The sequence below is a fragment of the Protopterus annectens genome, chromosome 16.part0 (genome assembly GCF_019279795.1).
Source record: "Protopterus annectens isolate FY-2018-M chromosome 16.part0, PAN1.0, whole genome shotgun sequence".
NCBI lineage: Eukaryota > Metazoa > Chordata > Ceratodontiformes > Protopteridae > Protopterus > Protopterus annectens.
Window position 1 is genome coordinate 614630577 of NC_056750.1, and position 25255 is coordinate 614655831.

A 25255-nucleotide genomic window follows, 5' to 3' on the forward strand; every position below is an offset into this window, starting at 1 on the left:
TGGGTATCATCTTCCACACATAAATACAAATTAAATCCCAAGGAGGTAGCACAGTGATGAAATCATAAAATGAACAAGAATAAAAACACTGTGAAGGAGCAGAGATAAAATCCACCAGTTTAATAACTCTCAAAAAACAATAAAAACAAAGGTAAATAATAGATAAATACCCCTAAGCCATTCAGATTCCACCAATAGGCTCATTACAAACTAGTCATGTATACTCTCTTAATTACTAAGTATTCACTTCATCTGAACAGCCCTCTAGTTTTAAGGGCTGGTCTTAAAGAGACCCTCCCATTTAAACCCTTGCACTTATTTGCCTGTAGTTGCAGTAACCAGTAAAGCTCCCTACTCTCAGTCTTGTTGGAGATGTCACCCAATCTCTGATCTTCTGGTATAGTCTTAGTTACCATAAAGCTAAAATTATGTTCGCTTTTGGAATCTATAACATGTTTAGCCAGTGGGTTCTTCTCATCTGACTGGCCTAATACATGTGATGTGTTCTCTGACCCTTTCCATCAATGTTCTGTTCATCTTTCCAATATAAAAACTTTTGTCAGTATTACACTGGGCTAAATAAACTAAATCCTTAGTCTGACAGCTAGCTAACACATCAGGCCTATACACTTTTCCAGTAATAGGATGTTTAAATCTATTACTTTTGCTAATAAAGATACAAAAATTGCACCTTCCACAAGGGAAGGAGCCTTTAGCAGAACTGGGGTCATACTTTTTCACTGGTCCATAACATAATAGACGCTTAAGGGATTTCTTATTCTTGAAAATAAATCTTGGTTCTGCACCTAAAACACCCTGTAAGTCTTCATCTGACATTAAAATGTGCCAGTTCCATTTTATAACCTCACACACTGATGTAACATTATTAGAAAAATACAGGGAAATCTTAGCACCTGAGACACATTCTCCATCTTGTCCATTCTCACTCCCCTTACCACTAGAGTCTGAGAAGTAAGGTCTGGCTGACCCCTTTCTCAAATCCTTCAGCTTGTTTAATTCAAAATTAATTTCCTGATCTTTATACCCTCTCTTTCTTAACTCTTCCTTCATATCACCAGAGCTGCTTCAAAATCAGCTGTGTTGTTATACAGTCTGGATATCCTCATTCCTTGTCCCCTAATAATATTCTTAAACACACATTGAGGATGATGACTCCGTCTATGCATGATATGATTCCTATAAGTATCTTTCCTGTACCTACTCATGATAATCTGACTAAACTTCCCTCTTTCTAATTTAACATCCAAAAAACTGATGACATTAGAGGACATCTGTGTAGTGAAATGCAAATAAACAGTAGTACTATGCAGATATTCAACAAACTTCCCAAACATATCTGCTGTACCCTTCCATAGGAGGAAGGTATCATCTGCAAACCTCCTACAGAATTCTATGTAAGGAACATACTCATTATTGTTGAGTACTAACTCACTCTCTCATTGCTCTAAAACACTGTTGGCATAGCTATTCGCACAGGGTGTCCCCATGGCCACCCCTGTGCATTGCCTATAGTATCTATCCCTGAACATAAACACATTATTTTCTAATATCATTTCTAGAAACAGGCAAATCAAATGTATATGCTTCATGGCATACCCGCTGTTATGTACTAAAAACGTTTTAGTCATCTCCACCCCTTCCTGGTTAGGAATCATGGGAAATAGCAAAGAAACTTCCATGGTAATGAGCAAACCCTTTTTTCTCAGAGGTTTTCTAGCACAACAAGAAAACAAAACAGATAAAAATTGTTTAGTGTCAGTCAAAACATTGGCTACTTCACTGATCACCAGTCTTAGAATCTTTTCCACATAGACTGACATCAAGTCAGTGTGAGCCACCCTCGTCCAGATACTATGGGTCTGAATGGTGGATTAAGCTAATCTATGTGAATCTTCGGTAAGCCTTGGAAAATAGGTATCACCGGCTTATTAACAATCAAGTATTTAAACAGATCTTCTGAGACATTCCTTACTAACAAACAATCCTGTAGGGTAGAATTAACACCACTAATAATATTATATACTCTCATCAAATCAATCATCTCATAGGTGTGAGGATCACTAAGCACGTTAACAATAGTGATTCTATAAAACGCAGCATCCATTATAACTATAGCTCACCCTTATCTGCACGGCAGATGGAAATACTATCAACTCATCATCATGCATTTAATGCCAACATCTCATTGTTGCTTAAATTAAAATATTTGTTTTTGTCCTTAACTTCACCACAGGACAGCTGAGTTAAACCATACTCACATGCATTACAAAACACTTCTAGACTGGTATTTAACACAGGATTGTATTAACTAATTTTTTTAAACAAATCATTAGCTTGTTCACCAGAAAAAAACAGTCTTTAACTGAAAGTTTCTTGCAAAAAGTTTAATGTCTAACATGGTTTGTCCCAAATCCATTACTCTAGCAGGAACGAAAGACAAGCCTTTCTATAAAACAGATAGCTCATAATCATTAAGTGTTCTCCTGGATATATTATGTACTAATGTACTGTGCCTTTTTCCCACATCCATTTTAGGGAATGCCTCATATGATCCTCTTGTGAATTCAACCGTCTCTTATGACCCCTGCTTTTGGAACAATTCTCCTGTCCTTTTTTTCCCGCTAGGTAGAGGAAGCATATGAAAACCCTGTGACATTTTTACTCTATCAATTTTAGGATGAATATCCAGTTCTCTCTGCTACATTCCCCTAACACCTGGAACTGGGTGCTGAACAGGCAAGCCATTTGATTGGTTAATAGTAGTAGATGCCTCTCTAGGGGTGCAATCGTACTGTATCTGGTCCTCACTAATATGTGATAGTGCTGCACACCCCCTGCTGTAATGCCTTCCTTGGTAAGGTCAGACCACAAAGTGTTGTCCTTTGAAGTAAAAATAAAACCTGGACCCCCAGCTAAACCGGGAGTATTCAGGAGCTATTTTAAACTATTCTAAACTCCTGCTATTAAGTGAAAACCTGGCAAAATTTCAAGCCCCTATAAACCATGAGAACACTTCTGCCTGTGCAGAACTGTTCACAGAAACCCTGTACAAGCATGTTAATATCTGCATAGAGGCAGCTGTACCCACCAGGAAGACATACAAAACTAACTAAAAAAACAAGCCACCATGCTGGAATCACACTATCAATCAGATGTATAACAGGAGGAAGAAAATCATTTTTATTTATTTTATTTTATTTTACATTTGTTGACCGGGATAGTCCAACTGGACGCATGTCCATTTTCAGTGGAGGCCCGGGGAGAAAAGCTCCAAGGGTAAGCAGATACAGCATTACATAATACCAGCATTACATATTACAAACAGACTATTTACAGAGATTACATAAGTAAGCAAGTTAAACAAGTTCCACAGGTTACAGTTAATCCTGAGCACAAGTCAGGATTAAATTAAATTACACAGTAAACTGGTTAGAAGATTTTTACAAATTCTACAGAGAGTTACCCAGGCTTGATACATTGACATAGCCAGTTAAGTGACAAATGTTGTTTGAGTCTAGTTTTAAACTGACCTAAGGTGGAAAGTAAGGTAATATCAGCTGGAAGAGAGTTCCAGGATCTACTTACAGAGTTTGCAAAGAGAGAATCACCAGCTGTGCTATTAATTTTGCTAGTCTGAATTAGTAGTTTGTTAGAGGATCGAAGCGGTCTAGGATTGTTATAGGGGGTGATAATATTTTTAAGTGCAGGAGTATTGTCCGGATTATAGAGGATTTTATAGGCCATAATCAGTTGGTTATACTGGATTAGGCTGGGTAGTTCAAGCCACCCAAGCTGATTTAGATTGATGCAATGATGTGTCCTAAAAGGCATCCCAGTGGCAAATCTGGCAATGTGGTTGTAGCAATTTGAGAGTTTGTTAAGGACAGTCTTGTTTAAATTCGAGAGTAGAGGGGATGCATATAGAAGGGTTGAAAGAAGGTGAGAGCAAGCTATGGCAATTTTAGCTGGAGGGGTTAGGAAGGCTTTTATTCTGTAAAGTGACTCTAGTTTTTTATTTATGGTTTTGATAGTTTGGTTAATATGTAGGTCAATTTTTAGATTATTGTCTATGATGACACCTAATAGTTTTGTAGAGGGGTCAGGGGAGATTATTAGGATCAGACGATGTTCAGAAAGCCAGTTTTCTATCGTATTAAAGGTGGTCTGGGTAGCTGACCATAACTCTACTGGAGATGTGGCTGAGCAAATCAGAGTAGAGTCATCAGCATATTGGATACAGCTGACTTTTGGGATGATAGTATAAAGGTCGTTAATGAAGATGGAGAACAGCAAGGGCCCTAGTATAGAGCCTTGTGGTACTCCAAGGGTGTTAGGTAGAAGGTTAGAGAGTTTGTTCTGTCAGAGGACAGCCTGCTGTTGACCATTCAGGTAGGATTGAAACCATTGAAGGGCTCTAGTATCTAGACAGAATGTTTGCAGGGTGTGGATTAAAAGTTGGTGATCAACCATATCGAATGCCTTGGAAAGATCCAAGAAGAGGGCTGAGGATATATAATTATTGTTGTGATTATGGTTTATGGTGTTGGTAAAGACTAGAAGGGCTGAAGTAGTGCTGTGATGAGGACGGAAGCCATGCTGAGTGTCTGCCATAAGGTGATTCTGGATTAGGTGGTGCATGAGTTGTCTATGAATGCATTTTTCCATAATCTTTGCAAGTGGAGAGAGTATAGCTAATGTCCTATAACTGGAGAATTCAGTAGAGCTGCCTCCTTTGTGAAGTGGTATTACATGGGATATTTTCCAGATGGTGGGAATTTTAGCTTCTACTATGGTTCAATTGATTAGTATTTAGACGGGGTAAGCAATAGCATCAGCTGATTTTTGTAGGTACTCGGCAGGGAGTTGATCAGCAGAAAGTGTTGTGGGTTTTAATTTTTTGATCAAGGTACGGATAAGTGAAGTGGCGACTGGTTGGAAGCTGAATGCGAGTAGGTTTCTAGGGGTGCTACTTTCAGGACCAGGGGAGCTGGGAGGTAGTTGGCTAGCTAGGGCTTGAGTTGTCTCAGTAAAGAATCGGTTAAAACTGTCAGAAACATCTTCAGGGGTTTTATCAATAGTAGCAGCAGGGATTGGGGTTGAAGTTTGTCCAGGATGTAGTAGATTATTTAAACCTGCCCAAAACTTCTGAGGGTTATTTTGATTTACTGTCTGTAAATTACAGTAGTATTGTTTTTTTGTCTTGTAAAATTGATTTTTTGGTTTTGTTCCTGGATTGCCTGTATTTAATGTGATCTTGAGGGTCTTTAGAAGAACACCATAAAGCCCATGCTTTGTTTCTAAGGGTAATTTTGAGTTTAGACTCTTTAGAAAGCCATGGCGCAGTTTTTGCCTTGGTTCTCTTTGAACGAACAGGTGCATGCAAATCAAGGATCTCAAGGAATTTGTTGTTAAAGTATGCTGCTGCTTCCTCTAAGGGGAGGTGTTTTAGAATAGACCAATTACATGAGTTTAGTTCCTGTTGGAATTTGGCAGGGTCAAAGTTTTTATTGTTTCTAACCTTTCTGAGTAAGGGTTGTTGGGAATTAATGGTTTTGTGCTTAATTACATATGTGAGAAGGTGATCGCTTAGGCCATCAAGGAGGGTACCAGAGGTGTACAGTTGGGGGTGACTATTTATGAGTACCCAGTCAAGTATACTTTCTTTTTGGGTGGGTTTACCTATCCTGGTAGGGGTGGATATAATTTGTGTAAATGCATGCAGGTTAATATGGGTGGTTGGGGATTATGAGGAACAGGTGCCCCAGTCTATGTTAAAGTCTCCAAGTAGTAGGGTTTCTTGGGGGTAGTGACATGATAGCCAGTGCAGGATATCTTCAAATGTAGATATATTGTTACCCGGGGGAATGTACATACAGATGATATTAATGCATTTATTTTTATTAAGTTGCAATTTGGTGGCAAGAATCTCTGAGTTATTAATCTGAGGTGGTTGTATTACATCTATGGTGACATTCAACTCAGATTTATAGAGTACAGCTACCCCACCCCCCTTCCTCGAAGCACGATCCAGCCTGTGTATGTTGTACCCAGGTGGTAACACTTCATTGTCTTTAGTGTTAGGTTTTAACCATCCTGGCAAAAATTAGGAGGTGCAGCACCCAGCAGGGTAAAAGCACTCTCATTAAGCTAAACAAACAATTCAGAGGACAAATAAAGTCTACCAAAGCCAAATTCGAGGTAAGTTTGGCCTCACAGGTCAAGGACAACCACAAAGCATTCTTCAGCTATGTCCACAACCTCAAAGGCAAGACACAATTGTGTGCAGAGCTCATTGTAAATGGAGCTACCTATACTGAGCCAGAAGATATAGCAAACCTCTTGGCTGAAAAATTCAACTCCAACTTTTCTCATCTCTCCCCTTCAACCTTCCTTCAGGAAATATCATCAAATATAACTCCCCCTGATATCACTAGGGCACAGGTCCTTAATGCTCTCTCTAAGACCAAGAACAGTGTATCAATGGGCCAAGACAATATCCCAGGATGCCTTCTAAATAGCATGAAACATGACCTGTCAGGGCCTCTGGAATTACTATTTAACTGTAGCCTCCAAACAGGCTTCGTGCCTCATGAATGAAGAAAGTCAGCAATCATCCCTCTGCACAAAGGTGGGCCATCTACAGATCCTGGAAACTACAGACTCATAAGTCTCATTAGTCTTATAAGTAAACCCATGGAAAGAATTATCATGGAGATGATCAATAGTTTGGTTTCATAAAGGGCAGATCATGCCTACTCAACCTGGTGGACTTCTTTGAGAAGATCACCAAAGCAATGGATGAGGGCAAAATTGTTCACACTGCCTACCTTGACCTGGCCAAGACATATGACACAATACCTTACTCAGGCATTGTTAACAAACTCAAGAGGTTAGGTAAAAACCCGTATGTCACCCGCTGAATAGCCAACTGGCTCACAGACAGGACCCAGGAAGTTAGAATTGAGGAGTCCACCTCTACAAAGAGGACAGTCACAAGTGGAGTCCCTCAGGGATCAGTCCTTGTACTTCTCCTTTTTGGCATTTACTTCTCAGAAGTCAAGGCCAGTGTCAGTGGTCTCTAGCTGACTAAATTTGCAGATGATTGCAAATTAGTAGCTGTCATGGAATCTCACACTGACATAAATGTTCTCCAGGAGGGGCTGACACAGACAAACAAATGGTGTCAGAGTCATGGACTAAAACTAAATGCCAAGAAATGCATAATAGCATCCTTTGGGAAGTCATCCATCCCTGGTAACTATCATACTGACAACACACCCCTTAGAGTTGACTGAGTAGTCAGGGACTTAGGGACACACATAGATAGTAATATAGCCTTTGATCATTGCTTGTCTACAGTGGTGAGGAAACCATTCTGTGTTGCGCAACTTATAAACAAAGGTATGGCATCTAAGTCCAAGGAAGTCATTGTTCCATGGTATTCGGCATTCATCAGACCTATTATTGCGCACAGTACTCTATTTGGTATGGACCTAACCATGCATATCCAACAACTGGAATGTCCACAGCAGTTCCTCATTAAAAGAATACAGGGCATAAGTATGCCTATGCCTATGCAGACCGCCTCAAGGCCCTATCCCTGTATTCTGTCTCCTACAGGCTTTTGAGAGGAGATCTATGCCTGGCATACAGGAAATTGTCAGACCCCACTTTGATGGACCTCCTGCATATCCATAAAACAAACAGTGCCAGAATTACCCGTTCTAAAGACTTAAACCTTGCCTGTGATATAAATAGGACCTGCTGGACAGATAGGTATGTATTCCGGAGACTTCCCTGTCTATGGAACAAGCACCCCATCCATGTGAAGCAGAGGTAGTTCCTCCTTAATCCAATTCAAGTGCAGCTTGGACAATTGGATGGGAAACCAGAAATTCATCACTGGTTTGGCATCTATGTCTCTGATGCAAACATGTAACCTGTAAATGGTTCATCTCCTAGGCCCATGCTTACAGAAATTTGTGATGCCTGGCTAGGCATAAAAAGACCCTTGTGGTTGTTAGCCTAGTAAATCTCTATGAACCAATCACTTGTTCCTCAGCTTGTTGAACATTCAGCTAATTTGATTGGCCCTCAGCTCTGGAAGATGCACCAATGTCTCTCTCACCCTTGGCTCCTTGGCCATTAGAATGAATTTGATTTCTTGGCCAAGAAAAAACATGACCTTGTCTAAAATCAGCTAAATCTCTTTCTGTTTTCTTAGTTTTAAGTTTGATTCTAACCTCCAGTTATTATTACTTAGGCTTGTAATAGTCTGTATGGTGGTAGCCTGGTATTTAGAGGGAGGGGTTGGCATAACAGTTAAGTTCTTTACCTCACAGATGAAAGGTAAAGGGATTCATCCTGAACTCTGGTTATTGGATAGGACTGTAATATTCTTCAGACTGATAGCCTCATATTTACCTATAAACCTGTGACAGTTCTGAAAGCAATAGACTGACATCAGGGAAAGAACTACATCATTTAATATCACAGCAACCTTGACCAAAGTGTGCTACTCTCCTCATTGTCCTTGTCAGATAACTGATTTGTTTATATATATATACAGCTGAATCCTATTTACCTGAAATTGTAGCGCATCACTGAACAGGGTCTTATTTGCTAATGTGGGTTACCATATCCATATAATGTCACATACTCTAAGTCAATTCAAAAATAGTCTAAAACTCCACTTCAAGTCACACTGGCTATGTCCTTGCTCAAAACAGAGACTGTGCTGTGTGCTTAACTAAAACAATAACAACACTAGCTAGATGATAAGTATTTTGTATACTGTGATAAAGAAATATATGTCTCTGTCTAACTATGTCATTTATACCGTCCCCTAAGCCCTGTAAATATGTTAATATGTTATTATTGTAAGTAAGAAATAGTATAGTAATGGTAGTCTTGTATGTGTGTATGCCTATGTTTTTGTTAAGTTCTTTCTTCTCATCATTTGTTTACTGTATATTCAAATCAAACTCTGTTGGAGCTTTTCTCCCCAGGCCTCCGCTGAAAAAGGACATGTATCCAGTCGGACCATCCCGGTTAACAAATATAAAATAAATAAATAAATAAATGCCTTCCATGAATTTGTAGATACCTACATGTTATGCATCACACTGCCTGAAAGAAAAACACATTCATTTTGCATACAAAGTAGACCAAGACTGAAGGGTTGCATTCAGTCCTGTATACCACAGAACTATTTTACACAGTTGTGCAGCTAGTTTTATTGAGTATAACAAATATAGCTGCTCTTCTGCTCTTTCCTACCTACGAAGAATATAAACCATGTAAAGCAGAAAAGCTAAAAGTTGCAGAATTAGTCTGTGATAAGTGGCTCTAATGGGCCATGCAAACAGTCATTTAAATAGTAGCACAGATTACTTAAGATCTACAACCTGATAACCTCTAGCTGGATTTCAGTAACAGGATGGGGATGTAGCATGCAACATAATAAAATTCGGTATTATGAATAAGATGAAAGTACTTAACTGAAATAAAACATGGTTTGGTATGTTTTACATAGTGTTTGTTAAACTTTTATTACTTTAACACTGTTGTGTGTGATTACCAGCTATTACTATTGTCAGTGCAACATGGTTTGGTATGTTGTATATATTGCTGGCTTATACATTTATTACCTTAACACTGTTGTGTGTGATTGCCACCTTTTGCTATTGTTTGTCAGATAAATGCAGGAGATGAAGGCTATGAGCTCTTAATCACCATGACCTCTAGTGTTTGTTTGTTTTTTTTTGTCTCCACATTTCACTTGCATACAGTGTAACACTGAGTAACTGACCTAACCAGGTACTTGCCCTCAAATCAATAATGTAGATGCAGTAAGATACCTAGGTTAACAAACAGGTTAAAAAATAAATACATAAATAAAAGCAGTTCTGATCAGTATGTTTATAGTATTCTTAGTGAGCACACTGGGTTTGTTTGTGAAACACTAGCTGACAGGTAGTTACTAAGTTTACAGTCCGAGGGACCATTGAGGTGCTTAGTCCATATCCTCAGTTGTTCCCAAGCACTGTCTAGTTGTGGCATGCTCAGTGTCACACAGTAGGCAAATGAGAGCTGAGAGAATCAAACCCTGGACCACAGGAGCTTCATCTTTCAGGCTTAACCCTCTGTTCCAATTGCCAAATGTAATTAAAAGCCAACTGTGGTGTTACTTCAACCTACAACCTTGAATGTCTTTCACCATTTTACTAGAAGTCCACTCTCTATCCATTGTACCAGAGAGCCACTACATTTCCAGCCCTTCCACATGTCAGAGCATGAAGGCCACAGGCTGTGATGAGATTTAAACTTATGACCCCAAGTTTACAAGAGCAGTGCTCTGATCCCTGAGCTATAGAGCCAGAATTGTGCAATCATTGTTGTGAGACTGGTCAGCTTTTCAGTTGAAAAATGAATTGCTTGTATACTCAGGGCTGGTGCTAGCACTTTGGGGGCTCCCAGCAAGTTTGACATTGGGGGGCCCCTACCCTGTGTCACCATATTGCTGCCACTCCTCCTTCTATTTTAATTTGTCACCCACACTCCTTTAATGATCATTGTATCCCATATGGTATTAAATATGTTACTGCAAATGGACCTTTACAGACAGACTTGGAGTTGTAGTCCCATTAGTTGTGCAAAAAATAAATAAATGAGATAGACATAAGGAGCAGTACACATTTTACTCATATTTCTGAGTAGTGAAACAAACACATTAAAGCAATGTTTATACTGCCCCTCTCCCAATATCTCTAAACCTCTTAACACACACACACACACACACACACACACACACACACACACACACACACACACACACACACACACACACACACACACACACACACATACACACACACACACGCACACAAAAATAAAAATAAATAAATTCTTGACAAAACCAATAATTATGCGGGGGAATAGTCTGCCGTTTAACACAAAGGACTAAAACTCTGAGCTGGTAATGAGCTGTTTGCTGTACTTGGGGTAAAGCGTTTGATTCCTTCCACTTTCATTTGCCTGCTGTGTGAGTCAAAGCAAAGACTAGCAAGGCTGTAGACATTTTTGCCAGATTCCCCTCCTTTCCGCACACAAAGACACAGACAAACACACACACTACAAAAGAACCAAATTCTGGGCCGAATACTAAATATTGCTTTTATACACTAAAAACTGCTAGAATAAAATGGTGTGAAACTCAATCTACTATGATTTGTTGGAAAACCACACATTTTATTGGGTCCTGACCAAAATATTAAGCAAAACATCAAAAACATGAGACACACACACACACACACACACACACACACACACACACACACACACACACACACACACACACACACACACACACACACACACACACACACACATCAGGTACAGGGTGTAAATATTTTTTATTTTATCAGAGGTCAATGAATATTAAAAAGCATAATAGGCCCATAGTCAGTCATTATAAACTCAGCCCCTTGCACACAAGATAATAAAGAAACTTCATACACAAATTCAGACCCAACAAAAACAGCTACACACAAAAAAAAAGACAATCTAAAACAAATTCCCTAATAAATCTTTTTCCATTTTAAATGGAAACATACATACACCCCAAATGATTTAGCTGTCTTGCAGGAAAGGTTTGTCCCACGTAAATAACTGCTGTCAAATTCAGAGTGAAACTAAATGCCAAAAAAAAAAAAAAAACATTATTGTATCCTTTGGAAAATCATCTACGCTGGGTAATTACCTCATTGACAATATGCCCCCAAGAGTTAGCCAAGTTATTTGGGATTTGTGAACTTATGTGGACAGTGACCCAAACAGATGGACTGTGTCCAGATCAAGGAATGTCATTGCCCCCTTTCACTTAGCCCTCATTAGACCAATCAATTGTATAACATCCTCCTTTGGCACAAATCTGTCCAGACACATGCAACAACTGGAAAGCCACAGAGATGCCTCACTAAAAGAATACAAGTGTAAGCAATATGTTCTACATAGACTGACTCAAAGCCTTGTCACTCTACTTGGTATCCTACAGACTGCCAAGAGGTGACCTGTGTCAGGCATACAAGGCATCCTCTGACCAAATAGTAAAAGATTTACTGTACACCAACAAGTCAAATGTTGTCAAAAATACTCAGTCAAGGTATCTAAACCTCTTCTGCAGCATCAACAGAATTTTTTAGCTCTCTACTTTAAACCTACCTATGCTACCTAGAGTCCCCTGCTATATTTGCTCACCATCAAGCCAAGCCCTATTTTAACAAGTCTGTTCCCCATGGCCAGGATAAATTTTCCATTTGTACTCCTCACCCACCAGCAAAAGAACCTAATAATCTGCATGATTTTCTAACCAAGCAGAGTACGCTTGTTTTTTTAACCCTCTAGAAAGGCATTATATTTGTACTACGGCATTAAACCATTGAATGTAGGTCTTTCTCTTTTGCTTGTTTGTGGCATGCACATAGACAGGGTCACCAAATCCCATCTTACATTACATCCGGCTGTTATTATTACCTATACATAACAGTTAACTTTAATTTTTGGGCTCTGCCTATCCTAAACTTTAGTCTTTAAACTTAACTCTTTAACTGAGTACTGCCTCATACCCTAAGATTTGTGCAGTGCACAACCAAGTTGTATCTTTGTACATTAAACAAAAAGCAGGCATTGCAGACAACATAAGAACTGGCACTGTCCTGCTTCTAGGTACAACTAACAGATCGTTTTCTACGCTGTAAAATAAATAAATAAACAGAATGTTATGAAAAGAAAGGTTCATCTCACAGAGAATACTGCTGCTCTGGAAAAAACTCCCTATACACATAAAACAAAGCTCCTCCCTGTCCATATTCAAGCACAACTTGGCTCTATGGATGGGAAACAGAAAACTTACCCCAGGACTGCTTCCTGTTCTACTAATTGACAGAGGCAGCTCCTAAATACTTTATTCCATGCATGGGTCCCCTCATATTATCTATGGTATGATCCCAGTTATTCTTACTATGGGTAATATATAATTAATTAACACATATATATAATAGGGACTTTAAAAAATAACAATATATAATAATAGGGACTTTGTCTTCATTTAATGGTTCTGAAGAAGCCAGACATCTTGTTAGGAGAAAGCACTTACATTTGAATTTTGTCTTTTGTGCAATATCGTATTATTGTGGTTCCTGTTTCACCACACATTCTGTGGTGCTGAGTCAAATGGACTGTACAGTTTAATACACTATTCAGCCTTTTAGCTGTGGAGCCTTTTTTCTTATAGGTTCTGTTTTTGGCTTGTTTTTTGTAATATATAATTATTGACCATGGGATGGGAAGGCTAGTTTAACACCAAATGGGATAGGTTAATTCAAGCATCAAAGGGGAAACTGGCTAGACTTAAAATGGCCTGCAAGAGCATCTATCCTACTACTTACCTATGAACCTATATTTTACATACCTTGTACGCAATAAACATAACCTCTATGTTCACCTTCTTACACCATTTAGTTACCACCAAACCTCTGCTCTCATTCAAAGTATATTTACATTTAATGCTAATTTAACTATACCATCCTTTCCCTTTTTATGCATCCTTACTTCCAGCCTCTACTCATATTTTAATTTTCCTTTAACTTACTCTTCCTCCAATTGATTTTTCATAATTTTCTCTAGTCGGCATGAATACCACCTCGGGTTTCCCCTGTAATGAGAACACTACCAATGTTGGACTAACCAAATCAAGAAAGAGAAGAGAAAATAAATCTCTGCATGGGAAGTTCTAATATCCACATTGCAGAGGTAGACCCGATGCCAAGTTCTGACATCTCTGTTGCAGAGGTAGACACCAGTGTCAAGTTCCATAAGGCATCAAATACATCTGTCGCTGAAGTCTGCACGTCTGTACACGGGTTACCATCTGTATTACTATAGCAACAGAAGGTGACCGAATGTACAAGCATACATTTTGATTTACATGAATATCGGTACACAGGTCGAAAAACTGTATGTCCAAGATATATTAAAGAAGAAAAAAATACATTATTTATATTAAATAGGCATAGTTTTACAGTGCTGTAAGCATTTGTAAAGGGTTCTTAATTATTTTGGGCAACTGATATTTTCATAGGTGTTATGTTATCTGGGTCCTTCTCTGAAGACAATGGCCTCCTTTGATCATGACAACCAAATCCAGGCACAGACAGAGGTTATGGCATCAGTGGTAATATTTGGCAATGTGATAGCCACATCGTCATCCCATTTCACAGACACAGCCTCTGTGCAACCAACCCCACAAACCCAGGATGGCATTTATGAACAGGAAGATGTCGACACACTCACCCCGTGAGTGACATCACCAGTGGATCAGCCCTTCTTGGTTGCTGTCAGATCCACTGAGTGAGATGGAGACCTCAGGAGTCCATGTGCCAGGCTGAACACACCACGGGTACCACCTGCCTCCCAAGCAGTGAGTTTACATTGAGCAGAGCTACAATACAGGGACAGGTAGGTACCAATACATGCATAGCTGAGCTGATAAGGATAGTACATGGTCTGTATGATGCCCTGATGGAGTGCATGGGCCCGATGTGCAACATTCTGGACATGTGGTGCTGGGGCATTTGCAAGCAGCAGACATCCCTATGCAGCAGCACATCACAGCCAATACACTTCCTGTGGTCAGTCTACCTCTTCCTCTCATAGGGAGACCCACTATGAAAGAGGGAAGATAAGGACCCATAACATCACCACCTTCCAGTGTGAAGAGTACTATGGGGTGATTTGAATGAACATGTGGATGGAATATTTGTGTGGATATCAGCATCAGCTGTGGTTCATACTCAGAGCACTTTATCCTCTGTGGGTGCTTTGGATCATGCCTGTGACTTTCTCAGGATCGGGAGTCATTACAGCAGCTGTTTTCCAGGCTTCAGGAATGTAACCAGCAGGAATATAACCAGCAGAGAGACTTAAGAGTAAAGAGGTTAAATTGGGACTCAGATAAGCCAGATCTGACATTGTTAGTCAAGCAATCTTGGATGAGGTGTTGTTGGTTTTAGAGAGGGCTGAGAGAACTTGTTCCACTGTATTCAGTATCCTTCATCAACTCCACTGGCCTCAAGCCATTGGGCTGCATTAGTATTTAATAAGCATGTGACCAGTGCTGTGAAAAAGAATCACCACATCGCTGAGAATAATCTTTTGAATCAATGCCTGTGGGAAACTTGAATATCCTCAATCCACATGATAAAACAATCAGACAAGTTGTCCCACACTAATGACTTCTACTTTCTTCTCAAACTTCTTCCAGGCTTATCATTACTTTTCAGAGATCTCTCCTGCTACCATCACATGGAAGATCTCTTCCTTTAATTTAAGGGATTCCCTCACTGCTATGTCCACCTGCAGATCCTAGGGTTACTACCATAAAAAGTCATGACCACCATTTGGCCAGAGCTCCTTGTTGCAACCTCAGCTATTTAAGCAATAATCCATGACTGTGTGTGGGTAAATCTTGATACACACACACACACACACACACACACACACACACACACACACACACACACACACACACACACACACACACACACACACACACACACACACACACACACACACACACTTGTGGATTATTGCTATTACACAATGACATTATTTAAGAAAGAAATTGCTTGCCTTTCTTAAATAATGTATTTGTATAATGGCACTGTAGTGTTCCTCTGCAGTCTTCTGCATTCCTGATGTCCTTGCTTTGTCACTTCCTTAAAGTGAAAAAAAAAAACACTCAACTTACTTCCCTGGCTGCTGCAACCAATCAGATCCTTGCTTCACTAAGGCAGACCTGATGGAGTGCGGCTTTCAGCTGACATCACAGCTTACAGTGAAAGCAATTTGAAAGAGTTTTAGTGGTGACGCAAAACGCAAGATGCTGCCATGCAAATGAGTCTGCCAGAGCCAGACAAGGAGGAAGGAGAAACCTGCAGCAGCCTGTGTGCAATTTGGCTTTAACATTGTCAGTGGGGGCCCTTGTATGTGGGGAGATAACTGCCCCCCCCCCCGCGGCCACGGGTTCAGCGGATACCTAACATCTGCTATGTGTATACTGGAGATATTCCCTTTCACCATGTTGGTGTGACTTCAGAGTTAGTATGCATAAGTAGCAGGGCTGTGAAGGGAACAGCCTTAACATTGGAAGGAGACAGAGGAACTTGATCCCCTACAAAAAAATACCTTTTCTCAGAGATTTTCAGTAACATTCAGGAGAGTTTGAGCATTGGTAATCACACTTTTGTGAGGTGATCAAAAATTACTTGCACACTTGTCAGGAAGCCTATTAATTTTATTTAATTGTTTTTTGTATGTATGTATGCATGCAAGCATGGGAACCACCCCTTTGGTCGAATGTTTGGAATATCAAACTTTTATAATGCTATCAAAAGTGATTGAATAGCCATATGATCTCTGAATGCTGATATTACTTAATGGGGGTTGTATTCCATCAGGGATTGGGAATTTGCCCTTTCCCTGCTATTTTGTGATCTCAGAGTTGGGGTATATAAATAGTAAGTGGTGTGGCGGGCAGCCACCTGCAAACAATTTTTTTTATTTTATTTTTTTTTCAATATTTTGACTTTCGATCTTTTTAGCATGATCACTTTAAGTTTGATTTTGTTAACATCTCACTGCAGGTGGTGCCTCATATACATACATGCATGTATGTATGTATGAATTTACCATTTGTTAACTGTGGTTGCGCTCTGGTCCAGATGGAGTGTTTTCAGGCTCAGGTAGGGAAAGAATAGTGGAGGAGTACAAATTCAACACCAAGCATAAAGATTAAATAATGAAAATATTTTGAAGTTTATATAATGAGAAAGGCTTTAATCTTGGATTATCATATTTAATTGGTAAAGTAACTGTAGAAAAGCAGCTGGAAATTTAACATCTTTAAGAAGAATCATTGCTGACAATAGAAAACATTGGCACAAATGTGCAAAGGCAAGGGGCATAAACAATATTAACAAATGCTCCATAGGGTTAAGATCAATCACTTTATTCACAGTGGTGAAAGGGACCCTCCCAGGCTGCTTGCAGCTTGTTGTATCTAACAAGAATAAACACTATCACATGCTGCCCATCAGGATACATCACAGCTGACTTCATGGTGCTATTGTGTTTGTCCCAGGTGCTCCCTGGCCATCCCCATGAGCTCCCTAAGCCTAGTCCTGAAGTTCTAGACATACTTCACAACAGATTCCTTGTAGGAATTGTATTAATCATCCTTCTTATGGTGAATTAAATCTAGAGGCTCCCTTGCCTTGGTGTGTGACTATACAACAGCTCAAAGGGCAAAATTCTGTGGATTCCTGAGGCACCTCTCTACATGCAAAGAGATGATGAAGTAGGTAATTGTCCAGCTCCCTGGTTCACAAGTGCCTTCAATATGACTTTTGAGCGTAGACTTAAACATCTCTACCAAGCATATGTCTGTGTACTGTAGGGGTAGTCTTTAAATACTTTACCCCACAAAAATTCAACAAACATACTTGAAAAGCCAAAAAACACACAACATAATGCTTCTTCTTCCTTAACTGCAAAACCTCATGAAAAGAAAGCAAATAAAAAGATGCAGAAAAACTTTTAAAATAATGAAGGTACTTTGATAAAAAAAACACTAACACTGAATAAGCACTTTCATCTCATAAAAATCTTTATGGACTAGAGACTTCTTTGGATTCTAATAAGTTACATTTCTGTGCTACCTTTATACTAATCCAAGCTTGGTCACGTGAAATTCACCATGTGACCACATTTATTTCTTAACTTCCTCAAGTAACATGTAAAATATATCATACTATTAAGTCCTTTGCTCTTACAAGCATGTAGCTTAATTTGCCAAACATATACTAAGTAATCTTAAAATTCTTTTTTACTGCCACCTCAGATATTATCATTGGTGGCATCCAAAATAAAAAATACAAATTTCTTAAAACCCTTACAAGTGTTGGCATGTTTGCAGAGAGTATTCAACTAATTCCCCTCTCTTAATTGCATAAATATGTTCATAAATTATCTTCTTTAATTTTCAGACTGTTTTGCCCATATAAAAACTTTGACATTTAGTACATATAGCAAGATAAATAACATAAGAAGACTAGCAATTAAAATAATTCCTGTTTGAATATGTTTTCTGAGTATTTTCTACAAACGCTGATGGACCCGTGTTTATATACTTGCACATAGAGTTTTCTGACCATCAAAGAGATTGGAACACAGCCGTGTATGTTACCTATAGTGTTGATAGTGGAGAAATAAAGAAAGTTATCAAAGACAACTGGAAAATGTTATCTGGCAATCCAGATTTATATGGAGTGTTAGGTACAGAACCAGTCTTCACCCATAAAAAGGGTATATGATCTCATGATGTCATCAGTAAAACTATGATATTGCATTATTGGGATAATATATTAATAACAGAAAAATAAGTATATGGACATCACAATATATATTTTATACACTTTTAAAAACAGCTTTTTTTGATGTGTTTATTGATATAGTAATTGATGGTACATGCTGGGTGAAATAGAGATTATTTGTTTAGAATGCAAATTATTTGCTTTTCAATCACTGGTTATGTGGTTGTGTTTTATTAATTTTTATTGTATAGTAATAAATTAAGTATGCCAGCATTTTAAAAAGTGATTAGTAATAACTATATATTTTTTTCTAATTTATGGATTAATTAGATGGGGTGGGCATTCAAAGGTCTGAATATGCATGGAGATAGTTATTGGTTTCTTGATGAATGATGTTAGTATGGTTGTGTATATTTAAATGTATTATTTTATTAGGCTTCAATTCTGATGAAGTTCTTAGTTTAAGAATGAAAAGCACTAAACTGAAATATATTACATTATTTATAAATTTGGCCAACTCCAGGCTTGGTGTATTATTGGACTAGTCCACATTATGCTACGATTTGTGGTTCTTGCTTGTTTTTCTACAGAGTAGTGGCTACAATATTTTTGGCTACAAATATATATTATAAAAATATATATTTCACTGGTACTGTGCTCAAGTGATCTGGCTAATTAGAGGTAGATACTACAACTTTCCTATCTTCCAAAATATCACCTCCTTCTCAGATAATAAATAATGCATAAATAAATAATAAGCACCAGCCACAACATCTTAAAGTGAATAAATAAAACTAAATAATAAAGACTGTGCTGATACAGATTAAATATGCAGACTCTGAGGCATTGCACAGAGAAAGTACAGTTGTGTACAGTTACCATAAATGTAGATGTTTGAGTGTATTCACTGTTGCAGTCAACACTTGGGTTATCTGCCTGCAGGTAGCCCTCATTTGGCCTGAATACCAGAGACTTAGTATTTCTGCGTCGGATGCTGTTGCTCCAGTACTGACATCAGGTTGTCAGGGGTATAAAAACAGGCAGCCAATGCCATTACATTAGTTTTTCTTGCCCTAAATGTCATGGTGGGGAAAATACCACCAGTAAAAAGTAAATACCAATTCCCCTGAAAGGGGTGAGTAATAGACATAGAGAGGAGAGAGAGAAACAGAGAGAGTGAGAGAGAAAAAACAGGGGGCTGAAGGGAGGGAAACCAGGACTGCAACAGTGAATACACTCAAACATCTACATTTATGGTAAGTGTACACAACTGTACTATGTTCTTCATATTTCACTGTTGCAGTCATCACACTTGGGTGGATTCCCAAAGCTGAAGAAGGGTGGAGGCAGTCATGAAAAGTTAGGGCTGGCTAGTATGCCTTGCACTACTGCTGTTGCAAAACCTGCCCTGGATTTGAAAAGATAGGCAGGTGGTAATGCTTGGTGAAGGTGTGTACAGAACTCCAGGTAGAAGCTTCCAGGATGTCCCTGGTAGGGACTCCCCTGAGAAAAGCTGTAGAGGTAGACGTTACCATAGTGGAATGTGTTCTGACCCCCTGAGGGGTTAGTTTCCCATGGTGCTTGTAGCAGAAATTAATGCAGTGTGCTATCCATTTGGAAACTGTTTGTTTTGAAATGGCCTTTCCCTCTGCTCCTGTTGCAAAGCTGACTAGTAACTGGTCAGATTGTCTGAAGGGCTTAGTGCTATCAAGGTAGAATCTGAGCTATCTGTGCATGTCCAAAGAGTGCAGGATCCTTTCCCCTTTATTCTGAGGATTAGAGAAGAAAGTTGGCAAATGGATGGATTGGTTGAGAGCCACGCTGGACACCACTTTAGGCATAAAGGAAGGGTTAATCCTGAGGGAAAACGTGTCAGCATGGAAAATAATGAAGGGATCCACAGCCATAAGTGCTTGTAGCTCAGACACTCTTCTAGCTGAAGTGATGGCCAGAAGCAAGGCTATTTTCCAAGAGAGGAGTTTTAACTCTGCTGACGCTGCAGATTCAAAGGGGGGAAGTGTGAGCTTTTCCAGTACAATGTTAAGGTCCCAAGCAGGGGTGGGTGCTCTCCTAGGCGACCTTAAGTTGTTTGCCCTTCTCAGGAACTGTTTGATAAGAGGGTGCGAGAAGAGAGGTGGCTCCATGTTGTAATGAGCCGAAATGGTTGAGGCATGTATCTTAATGGAGGAGAAGGACAGGCCTCTGTGGAGTAGATCTGCTAAGTAATCCAGAATTGGGAGGCAGGGAGGGAAGAGTTGAGTTCTTTCCTTTAGATTGAATCCAGGAGCAGTACCTTTTCCACTTATCAGCATAGGATTTTCTTGTACTCAGTCTTCTGACTTCAAGAATGATGTCCAGCACCTGTTTGCTTAGGGTTGCTGGGGGAGAATTCAAGGAATAAGCCAGGCTGCAAGATTTAGGGTTTACAGTTGTGGATGCAAAATCTGTCCCTCCTGCTAAGAGAGCAGGGTTGGGTTCTGTTGTAGGTGTCAGGGTGGCACCAGTGACAGGCTGCACAGGAGTGGGTACCAGTGCTGTTGTGGCCGGTCCGAGGAAATCAGAATTGTCCTTGGTCTGTCCTGTCTTATCTTGAGTAATACTCTTGAGAGAAGGGGCAAAGGGGAAAAGGCACAGATTGAGAGATGTACCAACTGAAATGAAAGGGCATCCACTTGCCAGGCCCTGCTGTGAGGGTTCCTGGTGCAGAATTTGCTGAACTGGTGGTTGTAGGGGGAGGCAAAGAGATCCACCTCTGGGGTCCCCCATTTCTGAATCAGAAGGTTGAAGGTGCTGGACTCCAATTGCCAATCATGTGGGTCTAGGAGATTTCTGCTCAAGTCATCTGCCAGTGAGTTTTGTTTGCCTGGCAGGAATTGAGCTTGCAGATTGACCTGCATGTCCAAGGCCATGTTCCACAGGGCCATGGCTAACCTGCAGAGTGGGTAAGTGTGGGTTCCCCCCTGCTTGTTGATGTACCACATAACTGTGGTATTGTCTGTTTCTATTAGAAGTTGGCCTGGAAAGAGTAGGGATCTGAAAGCTGTCAGGGCGTTCTGCACAGATAGCATCTCTTTTTGGTTGATGTTCAGATGAATTTGACTTGGGCTCCAGTGACCCTGAATGCATTTGCAGTCCATGTGTGCTCCCCAGGCATAGTTTGATGCATCTGTGGTTAGGGTCTGGGTGGCATGGGATTGAGTAAAGGGTAGTCCCTTGTGGTTTCATGCTTCTGCCCACCAAAGGAACTCTGTCCTTAGACAGGGTATGATAGGAATGACTGTTTCCAGTTACTGAGAATGTTGGCACCAAAGACTTCTTAAGTACCATTGAAGTTTCCTCATATGCAGTCTTGCATATGGAATCAGCAGTATACATGAGGCCATGAACCCTAGGGCCTGCAGTATTTTTCTTGCAGATAGCTGGGTTCTGGTGGCCATTTGTTTGAAGTAGGCTGTCAGACAGACTTGTTTTTCTGAAGTGAGGAATGCCATCTGTTATGTTGTGTCCAAGCTTGCTTCCAGGAATACAATCTTTTGACTGGGTACCAGTTTTGATTTCTTTTCATTGATAGTGTGCCCCAAGGAAGTGAGAAGGTTTTTCACAAATGTCAGCTGCTGCAACAGGAATTCCTGACTGTCTGCCTGAATCAGGCAGTCATCCAAGTATGGGTAAATTTGGATATTTCTCTGCCTGCAGTAAGCAATGGCTGGAGCCAGGCATTTTGTGAATACTCTGGGCACAGTGGATAAGCCAAAGGGAAGTACAAAGAACTGATAATGCATAGATTTGGCCCTGAAATGTAAATACTTCCTGCATGACTCCCTTATAGGGATGTGCAGATAGGCTTCTTTTAGGTCTAGGGTGACTAACCAGGCATCCTTGGCTAGCATAGGTAGAAGCTGTTGCAGGGTAAGCATTTTGAATTTTGGCACCACCAGGAAGGTGTTGAGAATTGAAAGATCCAGGATTGGGCACCAAGAGCCCTCTTTTCTGGGTACCAGGAAGAGTCTGGAATAGAATCCTTGACCTATCTGTTCTACTGGAGCCAGCTGAATAGCTCTGATGGAGAGCAGGGAAATAACTTGACTTTGAGCCTCTGCCCACTGGTTTGGAGGAAGGTCTGGGAACCCTCTTGGGGTTGGCAGTGAGTGGAAGTAAAATTTGTACCCCTGGGATACAATGTTGAGGACCCATCGGTCTTTTGTGATGGACATCCAGTTTTTTGCATGAAGGGCAAGTTTTCCTCCTAGGGGCACCAGCAATTGGGCAGGGATGGGGAGTAGAGTAGAGAAGTCATTGTGAGTTTTTTTCTGTAAGGAGGTGGCTTACCGCTACCTGCTTTGGGGGTGGGGGCACTCCATTGCTTAGATCTCTGCATACCCTAAGACTGTAGTCTGGTTGGTCTGTTTCCCCTGGGTCTGGCTTGAGATGGCCTGGAGGGAGCTGGAAAGGACCAGTGTTTGGAAGGGCAATGCCTACTGAATCTAGGGGGTTGCACTTGTAAGAATTCTTTAACAGTCTGCATAGACTTAGGTTTTTCTTCCATATTTTTAAGAACCTCTACTGCTTTGGTGCCAAACAAACTGTCCTTGTTCAAAGGTGCGTCTAGTAACTTTGATTTCACATGGACTGGCAAAGTCTGCTCCTTGAGTCAAGCATGTCTTCTCAGTACAGAACCAGTTACTGCTGCCCGGCAAGATGCTTCTAGGGCATCAAAGCCACACTGCAAAGTATGCTTGCTGACTTGGCTTGCAGAGTGCATAAGCTCTTACAATTCTTTATTTTCTGCACAGTCTGTAAAGGTTGCCACTTTTTGTTTAATAAGTTCCATAATATGTTGTTGGTACTTCAGCATGTGAAACTGACAATGCAATGCCCTAATAGCAAGAGTTGCAGAGGTATATACCTTTTTACCCCATCTGTCCAAAGCTCTGAAATCCCCTTCCAAAGGGGTGGGATTCTTGCTTTTAGTTGCCTTGATACCTTTAGGCCCCTGGGAAATTATCTCTGGGTCAGCAGTAGGATTCTTGAAAAGAGATTTGTGAGTGTCAGGTACTCTGTAGTACCAGTCTGGTTTCCTAGAGGCAGGAGGAAAAGTGTCAGGAGTAAGACTGGATTCCATAAAAATATCATCAACAACTTCCAGGACAGAGGGTATTGTTAAGGACCTGTGCTGTGGCAAATCTAGGAATTCTCTGAGTCTCTTTTTGGACTGAGGATAGTCTTGGCATTCCCAGTGGAAATGCTCTCTTAAAGTATGTAAGGTTTCACCAAAAGAAAAATCCTCTGGAGGGGAGGCAGAAGGAATGGATTCCTCTGCATCTGAATCCTTATAAGCAGATAAGAGCATGTCTTCATAATCAGATACTTCAGAGTCATCGGTCTCCTGGTCTGTTGAAGCTGCAGGGGTCTGGTCTCTTTTCCTCTTAGCAGGGGAAGGCTGACTTCCCCTAATCAGCGTAATAAGGTCTTCTGCCATTCTAAGCATTTGTCGTTGTGGCATGGGAATAGGTGCATGCACTTTGGTCGTTGGTTTTCTAGGTGTAGCACGTACTCTAGGCCTAAGAAACTTGGTAGTTTTAGATAAAAAAGAAATCATCAGTTTGAGTTGAACATCAGTTGAATGAAGAACTGCCTCAGAAGCCAGTGCCTGCACAGCGGCTCTGGACCCATCCAAGGTAGAGACATCTGCAGGTTCCATATTCGAATAAAAGTCTCGCGGCATACTGGTTCATAGGTTCGTACTAGGCTAACTGCCCTTGCAAGCCATTTTATGCCTAGCCTAGCCAATTATCCCTTGTGAGACTCATACCCTGCACCTTGTGTTTGTAAGGCAAACACCTTAACCATTAGGCCATCCTGGACTCCAAATGGGTCTCGGTAGAGGCCTGTGAATCCATTGAAGTGGGCATCAGGGGCTGAGAAAGTGCCTCGTTGAGTACTAGCAAACTGGCGACTAGCTTAACGGAAGCATCGTCGGCAGCTTTGGACCTATGCAGTCTGTCTCTGTCTTTATCCTTACTTTTTTGGGAATATCGGTAGTCGGATGGCTTACTGAAGCCATTTTGGAATACAGAGATCGCGAACGAAAGAATTTTGTGACAATGAAAGCCCGACAATGAATGGTTCGGGAGTTGAACAAGACACAAAACTGACAGCGAGGTACGTCGTGGTCTGGGCCTATACAAGTGATGCAGTAAGAATGAAAATCTCTTTGTGGTATTTGCTTTCCACAAGCAAGACAATTGTTAAATTTTTCTGACATCAGTTAGAGCAAGAAAAAAAGATCCCCAAATGGGGTACTTAGCTTTAGAAAACTTCAGGATTATTCAATTCGTAAATGAAAATTCAGGTAGCAGCTGACCGGCACTTGTGAAATGCTTCTGCTTCGGGCTCTTTGGCAAGAAAGACTGATGTAATGGTATCAGCTGTCTGTTTTTATACCCCTGATGACCGGACGTCAGTCTTGGAGTGACAGCATCCGATGTAGAAATACTAAGTCTCTGGTATTCGGGCGGACTGAGGGCTACCTGCAGGCAGATAACCCAAGTGTGATGACTGCAACAGTGAAACACGAAGAACATCATAAATGTAACAGTCAGTTGTACAACACAGAATATTTAAAAAAGAATCTGATCTACAGTTAAATAAATTCACTATCTCTTTCTTAAGAAATACAAGGCCTAATTATTATATGTTAGTAAAACTATACAAGGCAGAATTCAAACAGCAAACTTTCATATGTACACTCATCAGGCTCTCCCAAGCAAAGATTAGTCGATTTTGCCTTCAGCCATAAATAT